This window comes from Crocodylus siamensis, chromosome 6, assembly GCF_052110815.1.
Source record: "Crocodylus siamensis isolate JL-2025a chromosome 6, ASM5211081v1, whole genome shotgun sequence".
NCBI lineage: Eukaryota > Metazoa > Chordata > Crocodylia > Crocodylidae > Crocodylus > Crocodylus siamensis.
The window spans coordinates 2,005,578-2,019,822 of NC_143400.1; the positions used below are offsets into that span (position 1 = coordinate 2,005,578).

At 55.7% G+C, this 14,245-nt stretch overlaps 1 pseudogene across 1 annotated transcript; it reads left to right on the top strand.

Annotated features, from left to right (window-relative positions):
- Nucleotides 1-4,883: 4,883 nt before the first annotated feature.
- LOC149860399 (cytochrome P450 2A13-like) lies at nucleotides 4,884-11,856 on the top strand (annotated as a pseudogene). Its single transcript, XR_016442916.1, has 9 exons — nucleotides 4,884-5,078; nucleotides 5,376-5,538; nucleotides 6,261-6,410; nucleotides 6,679-6,839; nucleotides 7,280-7,471; nucleotides 7,715-7,856; nucleotides 8,466-8,653; nucleotides 9,305-9,447; nucleotides 9,780-11,856. The product of XR_016442916.1 is annotated as a cytochrome P450 2A13-like (transcript).
- Nucleotides 11,857-14,245: the final 2,389 nt, after the last annotated feature.

Genomic DNA, 14,245 nt, shown 5'->3' on the forward strand with positions numbered 1-14,245 from the left:
CGTTCTGGGAGCCAGTGCTGCTCTCCGCTAGCTGCCGTGCTCCCCGCAGGGCAGCCAGCGCGCCGCGATACAGGGCAAGGGAAGGGTTTGACTCTGTCCAGCTAGGACCCAGGTAGCTCCATCCCAGTTCCCCTGCTTCTGCCTCGTGTATAGACCCTGGCTCCTTGGCTCCGTCACAAGCGGGAGAAGTGCCGGCAGGGGGCTGTGGCTGGGCAGATCGCGACGTGCTCCCTGCAGTTTTGCGAGGCAACGCCACACGCTCTGCTGCAGTCCCACGTGGCCCTGAGCCTTGTTGTTATCTATGTCCCAGCATGCTGTGGAAGGAAAACAGCCACTCTGACAAAAAAGCTTTGCAACACGGGTGCCCAGACTAGGGGCGGCCAGACAGGGATATAAAGCAGCTCTTGACCCAAGTGGATGCCTTTGGAGGACCAAGGCTACTGCAGATCCTTGGTGCCCTCACCCTCTTCCTGGCCATCTGCCTGTCCTGCCTAATCCTGCCTCTCGACTTGGCGGCGGATGGCCAGGAAGCTGGGCACGCACCTGGTCATGGATGTGAAGGAAGCCCTGCTGGACCGGGGCGAGGAGTCTGGTGGCCCCGGGGAACAGGCCACCTTGGACTGGCTCTTCAGGGGCTATGGGTCAGTGATCTGCTCCAGCTGGGGTTGCGGGGGGGAGGTTCCCAGTCATTGCATCACAAGACCCGGCTGCGCCCCTGAGGGCTACAGCCAACTCCTTTGTGGTGCTTCAGCTTCCACCAGAAAGCTGGGGTACTCCCACCTGATGGGGTAGGAAAGAGCTGGTGCTTGGCCCTCCTGGGAGGGTGCTGGGGACCTGCCTGGCCCTTCCCAGCCCTCAGAGCAGGGCCAGCTTCGATTCCCAGGAGCCCCTCCGTTCGCTGAGTGCCCTGCCCCTGTTCCTCCAGGTGTGATCTGCACCAACGGAGAGCGGGTAAAGCGTCCGCCCCGCTTCTCCGTCCCCACGCTGCGCAACTTCAGCGTGGGCAAGAGAAGCATCGAGGAGCGGATCCGGGATGAAGCCCAGCACCTGTGAGGGGCACTGCACCGCACCAGAGGTAGGCAGGGCCCCGGCTGCAGCCAACACGGTTACCCTGGTGGAGTCCAGGTGGTCACGACCCCCGAGGGCACGATTCCACCTTGGCCTGTTGGCTTCTACTCTGGTTTACCCCCGTGAGGGGGAGGACTTCTCAGCCCATCTCAGCAGCAGCCCCTGAGGCATGCACTGGGCTTCGACTCTGCCCCAGCCCCCCACAGACAGCCTCTTCTTGTCCCGTGCCCTCAGCCTGCCCCTCAACACCACCTACATCCTGAGCTGCTCGGTGTCCAACGGCATCAGCTCTGTCATTTCTGGGGACTGCTTCAACTGGGGGGAGAAGGATTTCCTCTCCCCGTTCTGCGCGATGCTTGAGCCCTTCCATTTCACCAGCACATCCTGGGGCAGGTGAAAGTACTTAGTGTGGGTGAATGGACAGCAGGAGCCAGGACTTGGAGAGACCTGAAGCCTTCGACCCCAGGCACTTCCTGGATGAGAAGGGGCAATTCAAGAAGGACAAGGCTTTCCTGCCTTTCTCCATTGGTATGAGCCCAGTGCTTGGCACAGACCCGGAGAAGGCCGTGACTTCCGCTCCTTCCACCAGCAGTGCCAGCAGAGCCACAGCTACCCACATACATAAAGTTTCCAAGGTCCCAGTCTCCGTGATCTGGCTGCTTTTATCTTGTGCAAACATGTGGCACCTTCCCCTCCTCTGGGCTTCCGCTTCTCCAACCCCACACTGCGCAACTTCAGCGTGGGCAAGAGAAGCATCGAGGAGCGGATCCTGGATGAAGCCCAGTACCTGTTCACATAGCCCCCAGCAGCCCCTGCCCAAGCCCTGCCACCCAATAGCCCAGCTGTTGCTGAGTAGGCTGAGACAGGCCTGAGAGTCCCCTCTTCCTCGGGCCCCAGCGCTCAGTGCCAGGCCCTGAGTTCTCCCTCCTGTGTCCCCCACCCCGGGAAAGCGGCACTGCTTTGGTGAGATGCTCGCTTCCTCTTCATCACCAGCATCCTGCAGCATTTCCGCTTCAAGTCGCCCATCGACCACCAGGACCTCAACACCCCCCTGAAGCTGGTGGGCTTTGCCACCCTGACCCGCACCTACAAGATCTGCCTCATCCTGTGCTGGGGGGGCCTCGGAGCAGATGGGACTTTGGCGAGAGAGTCAGGGGGATTTCACAGATTTCATAGACATTAGGCCTGGAAGGGACCTCAAAAAGATCGAGTCCAGCCCAATGCCCTAGGAGCAGAGAGTCAGCTGAGGTCATAGGATCCCAGCAAGATAAGCATCCAATTTGCTCTTGAAGGTGTTCAATGTAGGCACTTGAACTACTTCCGCTGGCAGGCTGCTCCAGACCTTGGGGGCTCGGACAGTAAAGAAATTCTTCCTCATGTCCAGCCTGAAACGGTTTTGCAGGAGTTTGTGACCGTTCAACCTTGTCATCCCCTGGGGCGCTCTGGTGAACAGACGTTCCCCCAGATCCTGGTGGTCACCCCTGATCCTGGTGGTCACCCCTGATAAACTTATAGGTGGCCATCAGATCACCCCTGAGCCTGCGCTTTTCCAGGCTGAAGAGGCCCATAGCTCTCAGCCTGTCATCATAAGGTCTGTTTTCCTGACCTCTGATCATGCGCGTGGCTCTCCTCTGGACTCTGTCAAGCTTCTCCACATCCTTTTTGAATTGTGGAGCCCAAAACTGGCCGCAGGACTCCAGCTGCGGCCTCACCAAGGCCAAGTACAAGGGGAGAATGACGTCCCGGGATTCGCTTGAGAGCATCTATGGATGCAAGACAGCGTTTTGCTTGCTTTACTAGCCACAGCATCGCATTGCAGGCTCATGTTCATCCTGCAGTCAATCATGACCCCCAAGTCCTTTTCATCCATAGTGCTAGCCAGCATAGCACTGCCGAGCCTATAAGGTTGCTGCAGGTTTTTCCTCCCAAGGTGGAGAACCTTGCATTTTTCAGTGTTAAACACCATCAGGTTCTCGTCCACTCATTTCCTGAGCCTGTCCAGGTCAGCCTGGATCACCTGCCTGTCCTCAGGTGTGGATGCTTTACCCCAGAATTTGGTATCGTCAGCGAACTTGGCCAGTCTACTTCTGACTCCAATGTCCACATCATTAATGAAGATGTTGAACAGTATGGGTCCAAGGACAGAGCCTTGGGGGACCCCACTGGTCACAGCGCAACGCGACGATTGACTTCCATCAACCACCACCCTCTGGGTCCGACCACGGAGCCAATTCCCCAGCCAGAGGATTGTGGTGGACCTGAGGCTGCAGTTGGCCAGTTTCACCAGAGGTGATCATGAGATACCAGATCGAAGGCTTTTTTGAAGTCAGGATATATGACGTCAATCTCCTCTCCTTTGTCCAGGTGATAGGTCACCTGGTCGTAGAAGGAAACAAGATGAAAGGGGAGAACATGGAGGCGCCTTCATCAGTGTGAGTGTGGGACCCTGAGATGTTCTTGCATGAGAGCTCACCCCCTCAACTCTCCCTCTCATCCCACTTGGTGTGGATCAGGCCCTGGCACAGCTCCACAGCTTCAGCTCCTTTCCCTGTACCTTGCCATCCCCGTTCACCTTTGTGCATGAATTGCGGCAGATAGGAAAGGTGGAACGGGACAACCTTCAGGGCTCAACATTGCTGGTTTTTGGGAGCTGGTGAAAGGGTTATGCTGAAATCCTACCCTTTTTTTTTTAGTCTTCCTGTGACCTCAGGGGTCCGTCGTTGAAATCCATGGCCCTAACTCATCCAGCTGCCCCAGGTGGGTATCTCTCCAATAAAAGCCTCCTGCCCCTTTGCTTCCCACCTCTGCTGCTTTCCTTGCAAGTCTTCAATCTGAAGAAACAGGCCTTGGGGAAGGACAGGTGCATCTCAAGCAGGCAGGGTTGATGTGATGGCCAATAGATGATGGGCTGAGCTCACCTGTCCATGGAGACTGGAGCTCCTGGAGGCAGTGGCTGTCTCCCTCTGCCACAGAGACCATAGTTTGGGTCAGGGTCTGAGGAGTGGCACAAGGCAGGCCCTAGTCTCTAGCAGGGTTAGCCAAGAACAAAATGGACCCAAGTCTGTCAGCCCCTGACAGAGTAGCTGTAGCATGTGCAGGCTGTCTTGGAGTTCACTGGGAGGATTTGGAGACCTGGGTTTTAGGCATCCCGTACAGATCTACGTCTAGTCCCAGGGTGTGTTCCTAGTACCTGGCCAGGACAGGCAGCTGATACACACTAGTTGGACAAGCTGTTCAAGCTCAGGTGTTTGTGAATCCACGTGCTGATGGGAGAAGGCTGGGTTCAACTATGGGCTGAACTTATGCCAGGGAAACACAGTCACAGAGCCTGGCTCAGAGGGTGGGAACCATTCCAGCAGCCAGTGCTGCACACCACTGGCTGCCATGCTTTCTGCAGGGCAGCAGCACTTAGCTATGCAGTTCAAGAAGAGGGTTTAGCCCCATGCAGACAGAACTCAGGAAGCTCCATTCCTAGTTCCTCTTTTCTGCCTCATGGGCACAGACCATGGCTCCTCAGCTCCACCATTAAGGGAGGAAACACTGACAAGGGGCTGCAGATGGGCAAGCCATGAAGTGTTCCCTGACAATTTGCAGGAAATGCCATCCCCCCTGCTGTGGTACTATGTGGTGACCATAACTCTTGTTGCTCTGTCTGGATTGGAAGGAAAATAGCATGTTTGCACAAGCAAATTTTGCAACTCAAGCAGGCAGGGTTGATGTGATGGCCAATAGATGATGGGCTGAGCCTGTGCCAGGAACCTCCCAACAGGGATATAAGGCAGCTCTCAACCCAGTCGAATGCTGTTCTAAGACCAACGCTACCACCAACCATGGAGCTCCTTGATGCCGTCACCCTGTTCCTCGCCATCTGCCTGTCCTGCCTCATGCTCCTCTCTACGTGGTGGCAGATGCAGGGACGCAGCAAGATGCCACCCGGGCCCATGCCCCTGCCACTCGTTGGCAATCTGCTGCACATTGGCACCATGAATATATTCAAGACACTCATGAAGGTGCGGGGGCTCTTGCTGGGGGCAGGTTCCCCATTTGAATCAGTGGTTTTCCATGAGACTTTGGGAAGATACTGGGGAGTGGAGGTTGAGCAGGAGATACAGGGAAGAGTTTGTGGATGGTGTGAAGCAGGAAGGTGCTTGGGGTAAAAGGTGTTGGGAGAGAAGGGCTGTGGAGCATTTGGGGAGGAGAAGGGAGGGGGAGATAGGAGTATTGGTAGGAGGCAGGGTAACTGGGGTGAGAGGGATTCCAGGGGCCGTGTAGGGATGCCAGCTCGTCAGTGTCTCTGTGTCCCATAGCTCAGTAAGAAGTACGGCCCCATCTACACCGTCCAGCTGGGCACACGCCGGGTCGTGGTGCTGTGTGGCTACCAGGCTGTTAAGGAAGCCTTGCTGGACCAAGGCGAGGAGTTTGGTGGCCGTGGGAAGCAGGCTACCTTTGACAGGCTCTTCAAGGGCTATGGTCAGTAGTGTCCACAAGACGGCGGTGGGAGAAGCTGCTTGGACTCCAGCAGAGCTCAATCAGCAGGGCTCCACTGCCTCAGTGCTGATCTATCTGGGGGGTGAGGGGGAAGGCGTTCCTGGCCAGTGCATTACAGGAACAGGCTGGGCTGCTCAGGCCAGCAGCACACTCCTCTGTTTCATTTGTGCAGCTTCAGTTTGCACCATGGTTCAGGGGTATTCCAGTCTGGTGGGCCAGGAAAGCACCGGTGCTCAGCTCTCCTGGGATAGGGTTGGGCACCTGCCTGGCTCTTCCCCATAGGTAGAGGGATAAAATATTATTGGGAGGGGCTGTACATGCACACACTGTACAGCAGTCCCGACCCCTGCCCCACTCCCTCCCTCACTGCGGGGACCTTGATCTGCCCCCACCCCAAGCCCTTTCCTATTCACAGAGTAGGCTGAGACTTGCCTGCTGTCCTGGGTGGTGATCCACAAGCCAGACACGATCTTGGCTGCATGCCTAAGTCTGTGCACACCCCTCCCTCCTCACCTGCAACTGCCTGGAGCCTGTGGCTGGGCTGCCCTGAAGCCCTATCCACTGCCCCGTGTTTGGGGGAGCTAAGCCCCATTATCCCCGGCCTTCCACTGCCTATGCCCTTCCCATCCCTTAGAGAGAGGTCAGCTTGGGTTTCCAGGAGCCCTTCAGTTCACCAAACAGCTTATTTCTGTTCCACCCTCCAGGTGTGGCCTTCACCAATGGGGAGCGGGCGAAGCAGCTGCGTCGTTTCTCCATCACCACCCTGCGAAACTTTGGTGTGGGCAAGAGGCCTATTGAGGATCGTATCCTGGATGAAGCCCAATACCTGTTAGGGGCATTGCATGACACCAAAGGTGGGTTGTACCAGCTGCCCTGAGCTAACAGGCAGGAGGGACCCCAGCTTGAACCAACATGGTTACCCTGGTAGAGTCAATGTGGTCATTTCCATTGAGGGCACAATTCCACCTTGGCCCCATTGACATCAACTCTGGTTTACCTCAATGAGGAGAGGCCTTCTCAGCCCATCTCAGCAATGGACCCTGGAGCAGGAACTGGCCTTTGGCAAACCCACAGCTCTGCCCCAGCCTCCCTCAAATATCCTCGTCTTGTCCCATGTCCCAGGCCTGCCTTTTGACCCCACCTACATCCTGAGCCGCTCAGTGTCCAACGTCATCAGCTCTGTTCTTTTTGGGGATCGCTTTGACTATGAAGACAAGGAGTTCCACTCCCTGCTCTACATGATGCTCGAGACCTTCCATTTCACTAGCACATCCTGGGGGCAGGTAAAAGTACTTAGTGGTCATTGCTGGACAGCAGGGCCCAGGACATGCCCTCAGCCTCTCCCTTCAGACAGAGGTCAAAGGGAGCTGGGGAGACAGAGAACCTTAAGCATGCAATGAAGTAATTGGCTAGGAACTGCATAACTGATGTGCAGAAGAGCAAGGGACAGAAGGATGGGAATGCCAGAAGCTGGTGGATGGATAGGAAGATGGATAGATGGGAAATTAGCTAGATGCATGGATGCATGGATGCAGGATGGGGAAAAGATATTTAAAGACACAAACATGTGCATGCAAAAAAGAACATATGGGGAAGAATGGATATGGGGAGAGGGAAAAGGACTAAATCGTTGGAAAGATCCTGACATGGATGGACAGATGAATGGACAGCCTGTCCACATGCCCATGAGCCAGGCTGAAGGAGTTCTTGGTTCCTCTTGCAGCTCTACGACATGTTTCCAGGTATCATGAATTACCTTCCAGGTCCACAGCACAAAGTCTTCAAGCTGCTGAAAGGGCTGGAGAAATACATGGAAAAGAAGGTGAAAGCCAATGAGAAGACTCTGGACCCCAACTCTCCACAAGATTTCATTGACTGCTTCCTCATCAAGATGCACCAGATGCTGTGAGGTGGGGTATGGGGGGGGACAGAATGGGGGCAGCTGCAGGTGACTGCATGACCTGTATTGATTGCCTCCATTTGGGATATAACACTGTCCTGGTTCTGCTCGTGCATCATGGGAGGGGTCTCTCAGGCTGAGACCCCGATGGATCCACAGCAAAGGCAGCTGCTTGTTCCAGGTCTGATCTTCACTCTGACTTCCAGACTCCTCAGCTCTGCATTCATAGGCATCCTCTCTGCCATCCCTCCCCAACAGGAAAAGCAGAACCCATCCTCGGAGTTCTTCATGAAGAACATCGTCATGACAGCGCTCGGTGTGTTCTTTGGTGGAACGGAAACAGTCAGCACCACCCTGCGCTATGGCTTCCTCATTCTGCTCAAGTACCCAGAGATCGAAGGTAATGGGGTGGGGAAGGCACAGAGCAGGACGTAGAGCCAGGTGGGCTGAGATGGGTGCAGTGGCTTCCATCCATGTGCATTCTCACTGCTTCCAGCTCCAGCTGACATGAGGAACCCAGCAGTGGGATGGGAATCATGTAGGTTTTGCATTGATATGATGCTGTAGGTGCACATCAACTGACATGGGTGACTGCTGCCTCCCGAGACTGGGAGGGCACCAGCTGGGCATGACCAGAGAGGGGGATCCTCCAGCAACCAGCCAGCAACTGGGGGGGAAGGGTTCAGCTGGCAGAGCCAGTTTTGGGGGGTAGGCACTAATGCTGTCTGTGATCCCCTACCAGCCGAAGAGCTCACTCTTGGGGGGCAGGGGGCAGTGCTCTTGGGGGGGTACTTACCCCCCTGTACCCTCTATGTGTCTCCTTTGTCAACTCACACAAGTTCCATGCTCCGGACAACAAGCAGCTACATGGACTATAGAGTAGACCTCAAGATACTCTAACACATGAGACCTTTATCTTCGGGAATGAGGAGCCCTCTTCCTCCCCTCCCACCCCCAGCCAATGGTGTTGACCTCTACAGTCTCCAGAGATCAACCAATGTCTCTGCAGAAAAGATCCACGAGGAGATTGACCGGGTGATTGGCAGGAACCGCAGCCCCCGAATCGAGGACCGGAGCTGCATGCCCTACACGGACGCCGTCATCCATGAGTGCCAGAGATTCTGCAACCTCCTCCCCTTGGGGGTGTCCCGCCAGACAACCAAGGACACCCAGTTCTATGGCTACAACATCCCCCAGGTGTAGCTCATGGGCTCTTGGGGGCTGGCAGGGGCGGGGGTGAGACCTCCAATGATGGTGTGAATCTCCTGGGCCAGTACCACAGTCACTCTGTGCCAGCGGCTGACAAGGCACCTACCACCTTGGCCAGGTCCATCCCTTTGAGTGGCAAATATTTCAGTTTCTGTGGATTCTCCTGGGTCAGTAGCTCCCAGTCACAGACCTGGCCCCAGTGGTGCACAGTGCTGTACAAACAGAGAGGATGAGGGATGTCTGGCTGGTTTGGATAGGACCGATCCCGCCTCAGGCGGGGGGTTGGACTACATGTGACCCCCCCCCTTCAGTCCCACGTCTCTAGGATTTTGATGCCAGCCCCAGCCCCAAAGGGCCCGTGCTAAGAGAGTTTCTGCCAAGACTGCAGGGTTGAGTGCCGAGTGTGTGCGGTGGGGGCCAGGACGCCTGGGTCTATTCCCCCGGGGAAGGGGGAAGGAGGCAGGTCTGTTCAAAGAACATCAAACACCAACAGACCTGACCTTTGCACTGTGCTGTTGCAAGACCCTGGAGCTCTGCCCTGAGCTGGCTCCGCAAAGCCGTCCCTTTGGTACATCACGCGAAGAGGTGAAAGGGCTCCCAGCCCCCGTGAGGCCTGTCTCACGGCGCTGTCTCCCCCAGGGCACCGAGGTGTTTGCGCTGCTGGGCTCGGTGCTGAAGGACCCCGAGCACTTTGCGAGACCCGAAGCCTTCGACCCCAGGACACTTCCTGGATGACAAGGGGCAATTCAAGAAGAACGAGGCCTTCATGCCTTTCTCCATTGGTATGAGCCCCGTGGCCAGGCTCAATACAGACCCAGTCAGGCAATGGTCTGTCTCTCTCTCCCTGCCTTCCTCCTTCCCTCTCAGAAGCTCTGGGGCAAAGCAGCAGCTTCTCACGTACTTGAAGTTGCCAAGGTCCCAGCCACCATGTTCCTCATGTGCAAACACAGTGCACCTTCTCTGCCTGGCTTCTGCCCAAGTGTCCGCAATGTCCCGCCAGCCTGCAGCTTCCCCTGGCTCTCAACCAGGCCAGCCCTTGCCAAATGGGTTTGTTCAGGCTTGAGAGCCCCCTGCCTGGGTGCCCGGCCCTGAGCTCTCCATCCTCTCCCCACAGGGAAGCGGTTTTGTTTCGGTGAGATGCTGGCTCGCATGGAGCTCTTCCTCTTCGTCACCAGCATCCTGCAGCGCTTCCGCTTCGAGTCTCCTGTCGACCGCCAGGACCTCGACATCTCCCCGAAGCTGGTGGGCTTTGCCAACCTTCCCCGCAGCTACCAGATCTGCCTCATCCCGCGCTAGGGGAGGCCTTGGATAAATGGGACACTGGTGAGGGAAACAAGGCAGGAAGAAGGTGGTCACATGGAGGAGCCTTATCAGTCTGAGCGTGGGACCCTGGGTTTCCATGACTGTTGCTTGATATACAGAGCAAACCTCATTGGCAATTTTTTCCACTTAAAGCTCTTGTGCCCTTTTGCTTCCTAGCTCCACCACCTTTAACCTGAAGAGTACGACCCTGGGGATGGGCAGTGTCCAGTGTCACTGGCATCTCTCAGTGGCTCCATGAGTAACAACCAGGAGAGCAGATTAGGACAGTGGCCCGTGGAGGCTGGGAGCTGTGTTGTGGGGCTGCAAGGGGGATGGTGAGGCTTCATCATCTTGGCTTGTGCAGCAACTAGGGGCTCTCTGTCCTGCTAGTAGGCCTGTGCAAAGTGGCTAGTATTCACTTTGGATTTGGATTCAGCCAATTCAGGGAACAGTGATTCAATGCGGTGATTTGAATTGCTGTCCCAATTCCATTTGGCTGAATTTGATTTGGAGATTTGGCAGTAGCCCCCCATGCTGCATGGGGGGCTCTGCACAAGCCCCCGACTCCCCCTCGCTCCCCCAGTCCTGCTATGGGTGCCCCACCTGGACCACCTCCAGCCCTTTAAGAAAAAAAACCCTGAAAATCCCCCCAGACTCCCCACTCCTACCAGCAGGGGGAAATCCCCACTGCCCCCCACTGTCCTGAGCCACATGGGGGGCTCTGCATGAGCCTCTGAAGCCCCAAGACCTCCACAGGAGGGGTGAGTCCCAGGGCTTTTCTCGGTTGTTTTTTCCTTAAAGGGCCAAAGCTGGCCTGGGTGGGGCACCCGTGAGTAGGCTGGTGGAGCAGGGGGGGTCGGGGGGCTCATGGCAGAGTCTCCCATGCAGCATGGGGCAGTGGGGATCACCCCTCCCACCCAGCAGCACCCAGTGAGCACCAGAGCTTTTCTTTAAAGTACCGAGCTGGGGCAGGGAGGGGACAGCCATGGGGGGGCTGGAGGAGGGGGGAGGTCAAGGGCACTTGCAGGGGTCCCCCCATGGTCCCCTCCCTCAGCCCTCATCCCCTGCCCCTAGTACTTATCAGCTCAGAGACGGCTGCAGCTCCCTGCTGCAGCCATCGGAGACTGCCCAATTCATCAAAGCTCTCTGAATCTTTTCTGAAGGTTCTCCTTTAAATTGGTCCCCTGATTCAATTCAGATTCAGAGAGTCAGCCACCAAATTGGGTCGAATCTCCTCCGAATCGAATCACCACCCGAAGCTTCACACAGCTGTATCTGCTAGCTCAGCCAGGGTCTGTTCAGGTGCTGGAATTAGAAGGAGCAGCTCCAAAACACATGGTCTGTTTCTGGTAAAGCACAGGGCCATTGTCAGGAGCCACTTGCAGCTGCCCAGCACAGAAAGCTGCCTTCAGATCTCAAGGGCCTTTCCACCAGCTGTCCAGAGCAGTAGGTCATTATCCACTGGCTGGATGAGATGCTAGAGGGGTGTTGGGGGCTGAGTTGAAGTGGTTATGAAGCCACCTTAGCTGGAAGCAGGTTTAGATTAAATCGTAAATGAAACCCAAGGCCAGATTTCCTGGAGGAAGTATGGCTGGTGGCTCCTGTGCCCCCAGACTCATTCAGGCAGGCAAGTGTCCCATGGGGTGGGGGAATGTTCCCACTCCCAGTGCTGCTCTCTGCTCTGCAACCTGCCAGTGTCTGCCTCATAGAAACACCTACGGGAGGCAGCAGCTGGGCAGACCAAGAATTGCTCTCTAAAGGTCTGCAGAGCACAGAAATGATTTCATTGCTGCAGCCTCTGTGTGACCCTCAGCCTGGCTGCTCACTTTGTCCCTATCTGGTTTGGAAGTACAACCACTTTTATTTGTATAAACAAGTTACACAACTAAGGTGCTTGTGTCAGGATCCTCTGGATGGAGCTTTAAGGCAACTCTCAACCCAGTCGAATGCCTTCACAGGAGATAAGCCTGTTGATACAGGGGCTCCCATTGACCATGGATGTTCTCATCAGCCACCCAATCCCCTGGGTGTTGGCTCTGGATTTAGGATCTAGATACTTTGTTCAGGGTGGGGGACCCACCCTCAGACCAACCACGACCTTTCCATTCAATAATATGCAAATTTATAGATACACATATCATGAGTGAAACCAGAGCCCAGGTTTCCTCCATGAAGTTTGGCTGGTGGCTCCTGTAACCCTGGATTCATTTAGGCAAGTGTGTCCCATGCTCTGTACTGCTACCCGCCATGCCTCAGCCCTGTTGTCAGACTTACTCCCAGCCCCAGCTGGGTTCCACGCTGCTCAGAGGCTCAGTGTTGCCAAAGTCATGGCTAACCTGGACCCAGCCACAGCAGGAAATGTTAGCACTTATCCCCACAGGTACAGCTGCACCTGGGGGGTCTGGACATAAGGAAAAACTTCTTTGCTGTCTGAGTCTCCAGAGTGTGGAATAGACTTCCCCCAGAAGTGGTGCAAACACCTACTCTGGATACTTTTAAGAAATGTTTGGATGCTCACCTTGCTGGGGTGATCTGACCCCAGCTGACTTCTTGCTCCTTGGGCAGAGGGCTGGACCTGATGATCTCGCAAGGTCCCTTCCAGCCCTAATATCTATGAAATATATAATGCCAAGAGCCATATAGCCATATAGCCAGGGAGCAGGGCCTGTGTCTCTCTGACTGTGCAGCCCCCAGCACAGTGGAGTCCTGCACCAGGTCAATGCCCCATGGGTCTGTGGCTTCCTAGGGGCCTGGGGACATGAGCTGGAACACTGTCCATGCTGGGTATATTGTGTCCTGGACACAGGCTTCTCAAACCCTTTCTCACGGGGCAAGCGAAGCTGGGCAGAAAGAAGTCATTTGGTTCCCCTTCCAAAAAGGATTCTTGCCAGGCCCACAGCTACACTAAGCCTTGTCCACATTGCCAGGCCTCCCTCAAGGTCCACACGGCTGGTGTGAGCACCTTGTTGTGCATCCACAGAGGCTTCTCGAGCAGCTCCAAAGAGGTGATCCTCCCCCTCTATGCGGCACTGGTCCCCTCTGACTAGTTCATAACAGGCCACCAGATCCCCCTCAGCCTTCTCTTGTGGAGGTGGAACAGGTTCAGGTCCCGTCGCCTTTCCTCATAGGGCCTGCCCTGTTGTCCCCTGATCATGTGAGTGGCCTCTCCTGGACCCTCTCCATGCTGTCCACGTCCTTCCTGAAGTGCGGCGCCCAGACCTGGACGCAGTCCTCCCGCTGCGGCCTGACCAGTGCCGCATAGAGGGGGAGGATCACCTCCCTGGACCTGCTCGAGATGCATCTGTGGATGCAGGACAAGGTGCGGTTGGCCTTCCTGACCGCCTCCCACACTGCCGGCCCGTGTTCATCTTGGCATCAATGATGACTCCAAGATCCTTTTCTGCCTCTGCCCTGATGAGAAGGGAGTTCCCCAGCCTGTAGGTATGGTGCTGGTTCTTCCTCCCCAGGTGCAGCACCTTGCACTTGTCAGTGTTGAATCCCATCCTGTTCTCATCTGCCCACCCCTGTAACCTGTCTAGGTCTGATTGTAGCTTATTTCTTCCTTCTAGTGTGCCCACACCCCCCCACATCTTAGTGTCATTACCAAATTTGATCATTGGGTCCAACCCCCTGCACCAAACAGGAAAGATAACTGGGGGGTCAGATGACCCCAGGAAGGTGACCATCCAGTCTCCTCTTAAAGATTTCCAGGGGAGGCAAATGCACCACCCATGGAGGGAGCTTACTCCACAGTCTGGACACCCCAACCGTGAAGAAGTTTTTCCTAATGTTGAGCCTGAAAGTCTTTGTGGCCATTACTCTTGGTTTTTCCCAAGAGCGCCCTGGTGAATAGTTGTTCACCAAGCCCCTGATGTTCTCCCCTGATGTACTGGTAAGCTGCTACCAAGTCCCCTCTCAGCCTTCTCTTCTTCAGGCTGAAGAGTCCGGGTCCCTCATCCTTTCCTCATCTGGCTTGCCATGCAAGTCTCTGATCATACGGGTGACTCTTCTCTGGACTCTCTCAAGCTTTACCAAGTCCTTGTTGAAGTGCAGTGCCCAGAACTGGATGCAGTCCTAGATCTGTGACCTCACCAATGCCAAGCAGAGCAGAAGAATCACCTCCTTGGTTTTGCTGAAGATGCATCGGTTGACGCATGCCAGGGTATTGTTAGCCCGGCTGGCTACAGCGTTGCACAGCTGGCTCACGTTCACTGGAGCTCATGTTCATGATCGCTGGAATTGCTGATGGTTAAAGCTGTATCACTGGGGGCAGAGGGA